The sequence below is a fragment of the Asparagus officinalis genome, chromosome 7 (assembly GCF_001876935.1).
Source record: "Asparagus officinalis chromosome 7, Aspof.V1, whole genome shotgun sequence".
Lineage (NCBI taxonomy): Eukaryota > Viridiplantae > Streptophyta > Magnoliopsida > Asparagales > Asparagaceae > Asparagus > Asparagus officinalis.
The window spans coordinates 6,614,402-6,622,127 of NC_033800.1; positions in this window are offsets into that span (position 1 = coordinate 6,614,402).

The following is a 7,726-nucleotide window of genomic DNA, read 5'->3' on the forward strand; positions in this document are numbered from 1 at the left end:
CCTCGTCGACGGTCTCCTCGTCCTCCACCCCCACCGCCTCGACGCCGGAGTCCATGTACGGAGACGGCGACTCCGGAGGTTCTGAGACCTCGGAGACTGGGGTTAGGGGTTGCATGTGGGGTGGGGACCACCCGAAGAGGGCGCGGGACACCATCGTCGATCAAAAACCCTAAACCCTAGAAGTTCATCGGAGTTTGGGGGAGAAGGGGCGGATCTAGGGTTTTTTCGGGGAGAATTTGAGGGAGAGTCAAGAGCGTAGCTTTTGGACAACGCAATTTCAGATAAAAATGTTTCTTTTTTTGGTACTCTTCTGTAATTTGAGGGGGGGGAAAGGATTTATTGATCACTTCGTCGAAATTTGGGGATTCTGGGAGCTTACGGCGTTAAACATAAGGTTTTTTCGGTATCAGTCCCTTAGTTGTTTTAAAGTTTGTAGACAGTCCAACTAATCGCGAAAATTCCTATTATATCACAATTTGGAGTTAATTAGATCATTGGTCATTGATTTATTCATTGGCTGTTTATACATATATCTTAATTACTTGAATGATCGGTTATTTAATTAAATGCTAATTTGACCACAAATTTGAATGACCAGTTTTGAACATCTCTGAGGATTGTGGACCTAATATCGACTTGATTGAGAGACTTATTTCGAAATATTAAACGTTTAAGGGGTTAATATGAAAAATAACCTTAAAGCAAAGGATTTCCGGTCGGAAGCATGATGGCACTCAATTCCGTGTGCGCCAAAAGGAGTGTGCTTTTGCAGATACCACCTTTTCCTTTTTGAAATTTAAACGTGTTTTTGGACAAGAAAGGGGTTGGTGGATTTGTGTGGTCAATTATTGTTGTTTAGAGACTCATGATGGTCGGCTTTCTAGAAACTTATTTCTATTTAGGGAAAGTTCATCATCTAATTGAGCTTTTAGATATCATTTCTATTGATAATCTGCCTCAAATTGAATGATTTGGAGCATATTCTTACCCCTAAATTGGTACATTTTAAGATAAATTTTAGCCGTTTTTGTAAATGTTGCATCCGTCATGGTCGACCATTATTTATTCTCATTGAAAAAATTGAACAATTTGATATAGCCATTTTAGTGATGAAAAATAATCACCAATCGATGACAGACAAGTGTTATAAATTATACATAATCATGTCAACATCTCAAGATAATCAGAAGCTCAGCTCCGTTGATTCGACACGTTGACATCATGGGAGGATGACTCGAAAGGCGTCACATGTCGATGACCCGAAAGGCGTTACGTGTCGTCCCCGGGCTGAATCGACTACTTAAACACTCCACTCGTCCAACTCATCGGTTGATACATTTCGAGGGCGACTCGAAAGGCGGTACTTCTCGACCACCAGACGAATAGAAAGGTGACAAAACGCCTCGAGCCTCGAGCCCCTCCTGTGCACTGATGACCAATCACCTCGCCATAAAATGTCATTAAATGCATTATATGCGCCATCATTCCTCTGCCTCCAATAGTACTTATGACACATCGGACCACGTCAGCACCGCACACCTCACAGCACTTCACATTAAACTGAAGTGACCTCTCCTCCACTCCTAGGCCGACACCTGTAAAGTTAAAGCTGACTTGGCCGCCGGCCCATGCCCGGCCAAAGTTACCATACTGCCCTCCTTCTACTACTATAAAGGATATATTATTTTTCATTACAGGATAAGCTTTTTCCACCATTCTCTGAACTAAATAACTACTACAGTTCATTTTACTTCTCCACACAAACCACCGACTGACTTGATTGTCGGAAAAATAACCGGGGAATCACACCCCGCCCTCTTATGATTTGCTACTTGTGCAAGGAAGTATATCTTACCCAAATACTAGACATTTGAAGAGTTAGAGGACCTCCGTTAACACAATTAACCCCTTTTATTTTATTGTGTGATTCCATACATCAACACAATTCATGAAAATATTTATATGTACTTGGTGCAACATTTTTTTTTTTTTGTTTTTTTTTTTTGTTTTGTTTTTTCTTTTTTGTCTTTCTTTTTTCTTCTTTCTTTTTTTTGTTGGGGGGTTGGGGGGGGGGGGCTAATATGGACTCCTAATCCTTTAAGCCAAATTATTTTTTTAGTAATTACTAGATGCTTATTAAAAAGGGGGAAACTATCAATCATCCTCCTTTGTTAAGTTCTATTGCTCTCTTGAGAGGTAATTTTCTCAATTAGTTTCTTGCTCTCTTGGTGAAATATTCACAATAAATATTTACATAAAAAAATTTCTTTTGTAATAATGGATCATAGACTAGAGCAAACTTGATTAATCTCCATACGTCCAGGGCCGGCCCCCGAGCTTTGGGTTGCCCTAGCCCAATCCCATTTTGGTTGCCCCTTATATTAAAAATTTGGTAAGAATAATAACGATAAAAATGAATACGTATAATACAATTTAGCATTCTATATTGGGCTCAAACTGATAATATTCTCATGCAAAATCAATATTCATATAAGAAGAGATTATATTTGTGCTACAATTTAATTCAAAAGAAATACTTCTCATTTAATTTTTTGAAGCGAATTCTTCAATTAAGTCATCATACTCAGGTTTCTCCAAGTATTCATTTTCAATTGATATCATTGACAATCCATTCAATCATTCCTATGATAAGGTAGTGCGAAGATAACTTTTTATCAATTTTAACTTGGAAAAATTTCTCTCCACCGAGGCAACCGTAACTAGGATAATAAACAAAATTCGATAAGCAACCCATTCCAAAACATCATAACCCCTAATTCAATTATTCAACAACTAAGATTTAGCTAAGATTCAAAATCAGAAATATTAATTTCATTGAAAAACATCAAAACCCCAAATTTCTGTCCAAAAAAATCCTAAAATTATTTAGTTAAAAAATTTATCTGATTGGGTTGGAGGAGCTAGCTGGGTGAAGCCTGAATGACGGATCCGATGGGAGCAGAGTAAGGTCGGACCGTCAGAGGCTCGGGAAGGAGGAGAGGAGCGGTTTTCTCTCTTTTTTTTCTTTTTTTGTGAGCGGAACAGAGACGAGAAGGAGGAGAGGAAATGCTGACGAAAATAAAGGAGTTGGGTAGGATTTTGGGTATTCATTAGAGTTCTTTTACAAATAGAACCCCTAACAATTTTTGCATAAAGGTCCGTTTACAAAGTTCATTTCAAAAATCAAAGATAATTACAGTTTGAAGAGTGAAGAAGCGGGAGGGATGGGTTGCCCCCCGGCCCTGGGTTGCCCCAGCCCTGTGGCTTGGTGGGCTTATCCCAGGGCCGGCCCTGCTTACGTCTACACAATATAAAATTTACTACAACCCATAGGAAGAAGGTTAATCTAGACTTGCCTATTCTAACCATTGCAAGGTTAGAAAAAGGATATCAAGCAACAAGAAAAACCACAGAGAAATTTTAATTTCACAAACATGCTAAAAAATGGGGCTGAGAAAATTTTCATAAGATGTCATGGTTATAGATGAAAATTGATACTTTTAGATGGTCATACTTACATGATGCAACCAAATGACTTTTTTTTTTTTTTTGAAAAGTATACATATGTAATTAGAAAAATTTGGGGGATCGGTGTTTGGAATGTTGGCAGGCCAAAAGAAGATAATGCATTAATTGAGACATTGCAAGGTGGAGACCAATATTAATCCGATATGATTCAGCAAAATATAGGAAGGCTGCGGACCTGCGGTTGAATTCCCGAAGAATTAATTTAGAAGTTTTGCGTTCATTTCACTCAATGTAGGTCAAGTCGGCGATCTAATAAAAAAATTGGACTTGATTGTTTCTTATCCTTAGTATTCTTTTATTTTATAGATTTTTTTCTGTTAGGCAATTTGAGTGTATATTGCTGTTAAAAATAAAACAATTATTATAAAACTTAAAATAAAAGAGTTAGAACACCAGGCCTGAACGAGTGCAGTCGTGATTCACTGCCCTAGAAGATAGAGGACCCGTCTTTCGCCCTAGCGCAGTCGATCCTCTCCCCCTAGCGGTAAAAGCCCCCGGAAACGGCTGCCCTCTGTACTCGGGCGTGAGTAGCAGAGCTTCTGCTCAGATGAAGAAGGTTGCCCGAAAATGTAACAATTATAATATCAGAGAAATTTTTAGAGGGTGAGAGAGGATTAGAGGATTCTTCTTGTTTTCTGTATCTTATCCGAATGAGCTTCAGCTCTTTATATAGCCTCTCGAACTGATAACCGACGCTGATAGTCTGCACACATTACACGTATATCCCGTGTCCGTTATACGTTTCCATAACTCCCGCGACCGTTACAAGCTTGTGTAAAACGTGAAAAAAAACTTGAGAGGCAAAAAACTCGTGCGAGTGCGGTGCGGTGAGGCGCGCGCGCGCGTGTGGAGCAACAGCCCAAACAATACTAGGCCCAAAACACTAACTCAAAGCTCATTGAGATGCGAACCATTATAAACTTTTTGAACTTCTTCTCATTTTCCGATGTGGGACTATTCACAAAGGCAAAATTGCCTTTTCATGAACAAAAAGTCCAACATATATGCCTCGAAAGTTTGAAATCAGCAGCGTCAATTTTTGGAAATTTACTTATACCATCTTAAAACCTCTCTAATTATTACACCAAAACTCTGAAGTGTTAGGAGCTGAGGGTTATAATTTTATATTACCATGTAAGTATCATAGAGAAACATTCAGGTACACGTTTGCATGATTGATGATACTAACGTGCCAATTTTTTTAATAGCTTATGGTTAAGGGTGCTAAACTAACTGTATCCGATAAGATACATATATGGTTACTCAAATCTATAACCGATAGGATATGGTTACAGATATAGTTTTGTATTAAAATATCTGAATCTGTATTCAAAATATCCTAATAAATATCAATCATACTGTTGTGACGCCCCAGGGTTCACACAAGGCTGCAGTCCCAGGTAAAACCCGGATTGTCAAACCTACCAAGCACCAAACACCATGCTACGACATGTTTCACCATCACAATCGTTATCTCTCTAGTGGAAACAATAAATAGATGAAGGTACATACATGCAAAACTAGAAATAGAACATCACCGAATATACACAGAAGAAGCACAAGAAATATTAATAATGAGCCCAACTGGAATGAAATAGATATATCTCCGAGTCTGAACTAAATCTCAAATACAATGAGTCAAATAAACAAAGTCTTACAATAGCTCTCAACTCTATGAAATAAAATACCAATCTAGAGTCTGAAAATAATCGACTACATGTGGAGTTCTGCAATAATTACAAAATGTAATAAATAGCTAAACGGACAACTAAGATGTCCCATCAACCTGCGACTCTCCGTGCGTCAGACTCGCTGCCTGAAAAGGGAGGAAAACAACGAGCGTCAAAGCGCTAGCGAGATCATCACCACCTCTCCCCAGGGGAAGGGGTAGGGGAAAGGGGTAAAAGTATATAGAAAATAGAGTTAGTACATACATATATCAAATCATTCATATAACTCTCTATGAATGAAAAAATAAATAATTAATGATAAATATCCCAATCTCCAACATAAAGAATAATCATCACATCTCGAACTACGTCCGAGTGATCTGCTCTAACATAAGAGGATATCAACAATTGCTAAAATAAAAATATCCGCCGTTCATAACGAGTGTATCAAAATCTCAAAAGAAATACCCTACTCGCCGGCAATCTATCATGAATGTAAAGCTTACAACTGATCAATTATCTATGTGTGCATCATCTTGTGCTATAGCGATACTCTCGTAATGCTCTTACTCAATCGCTCTGCATCAATAGGTTTTATTATCTTCTTATTCCGGATACGTGTAATAACGATACTTTTGTAATACTCTTACTCAATCGTTCTGCGGCAAATAGGTTTCATCTCTCTATTTCTGGATACGTATATAACAACATTATTCATATGTGTTTATCAAATTAACTCATGTCGAAAGTGTGTCAATCTAACACAATCTAGCATACATGCACAAAATCTCGGTGTGCGTGACCACATTAAAGTTCACCATAATCTCAGGTGTTTAACAATCACTAATATTATAGTCTATCATCATAAGGTCGAGAAATCCATTCGACATCCAAATTCCAACCCTTATAAACATGCACAGCCAAAAACAAACTGGCGGTCGATCATGGCGGTCGACCGCGACGGGATCCAGAGACTACCCAGGTCTCTGTCCTGCACGCGGTCGACCGTGTCGGTCGACCGTGAACCCTGATTCCAGATTCTCAATTTTTTTGTGTATGTCGTGTTCACGTCGTGTTTTTGTGATTCAAGCATGATTAAATCTTCATGAAACTTGTATGCAAACATGTCACAGTAGATATGAACATCTGGGAACAACTCAACAATTATAAACATCATTTTATGCATTAGATTTGTATTCAAAACCCTAAAAACATGCATAAAAAGCTCAAAACAACGAATCAAACTTCTTTCTTTAGATTAACCATGTTTTAAAATCATCAACAGATCTAAATCACATCTGTAAAAACATTCTTAACCTTTTTAGCATGAAAAGACTTAATCTTTATACATATAATACAAAAGAGATTGACTTTATTCATAAACTAGTCATTTAGGCTCTTCAAAACATGTTTAAAACTCTTTAAAAACATTTTGAAAACTAGGAGGGGGATTAACAGAGATGATACTCGTCTGGGGTTGTAGGAAAACGTGTTAGAAGCAACGTCGAAGGAGATCTCCACTCCAAAAGCCAAAAAAAAATCACCCGAAAATCCACTTGAAAGCCTTCAATCTTCTCCAAGAAATCAAACTAGGGTTTGGGGGGTTTTGGTGGCTGTTAGGGTTCTTAGGAAAACTAAGAAAAACGTGAAAAACTCATATATATATATATTAGGGGAAAACGGATATGGGTTTAGAAATCTGAAACCAACTCAAAATAGGAGAAAAACAAACTGCAAGTATCGCGATTGACCGTGGCGGTCGACCGGGCTGCGGTCGACCGCAGCGGTCGACCGTACTGGACATTTCCAGCTTTCATATGTTTGGCCATTTGTGCATGTTTCAACTCTTTTCTCTCTCATGTATGACTCGTTCATACTCAAAACACATGATATTATATTCATATACCATTAAATGATATTTATCATACTAAATATCCACATATCATAATTTATCACGCATTAATTATATTATTCATAAATTATCGGGGTTTTACATTCACCCCCCTTGAGAGGATTTCGTCCTCGAAATTCCGCAGTCACATCACAAAGCTCAAAAGCTAGGAAAAACATATTAAGAAGGTGTAATTCATATTAAGAATTCCTTCTGTACCCATCACATGGCATTAGCACAATAATATTTAAAGCTAACAACCTAGAATGTAAACATTCTTACCTAAATCCTTAACTAAACGAAATTGGTACGTCGAGCGAAATAATCCAAACAAGGAAACCCTCATGTATATACCATATACTTCAATTTATTAAGGATTAGGTAAAAATATCCCCATTCTAGTGTTAAAGATAAATACAAATGTGACTAAACAATCATAGATAATGACAACTATCAAGTGTTAAAGCTAACAACCTGGATTTTTACCTTTTAGCGACGGACATTTCCGTCGCTAAATGTTGATTTTCCGTCGCTAAAGCTTTTAGCGACGGAAAAAACAAAATTCCGTCGCTAAAAGTTCGACACTACATTTAGGGTCCCTAAAAACCGTATTAGCGACGGAAATTCCGTCGCTAAT